Below are 301 nucleotides of genomic sequence, written 5' to 3'. Positions count from 1 at the left end.
CTGAAATGGAAAAATAACACATTATGGACATAACCCTACTTCAAATAATGGAGGCCCATTTTGCACACAACAGAAGTTGTAATGTAAATGAATAGGAGAGGGCATGAAGCAGAGAAGGTGTAAATCAATACTTTATTTCCCAGTTTTGACTTTGACAGTATATTCATTTTTATCAGGGTTGGGTAAAATATGGCTTGTGGATCCAGCCTGCCAGATGCTTGGCTGCCCCTGCAGTGCTCCTCATGGACCCACACCCCTGCTGATGGCCATGCCCCTGGCCTCAGCCATGACCAGTGTGCTG

This window comes from Crocodylus porosus, unplaced genomic scaffold (assembly GCF_001723895.1).
Source record: "Crocodylus porosus isolate Cpor-Errol unplaced genomic scaffold, CroPor_comp1, whole genome shotgun sequence".
Lineage (NCBI taxonomy): Eukaryota > Metazoa > Chordata > Crocodylia > Crocodylidae > Crocodylus > Crocodylus porosus.
The sequence above is the reverse complement of the archived record's forward strand: the minus strand, read 5'-3'. Positions refer to the sequence as shown.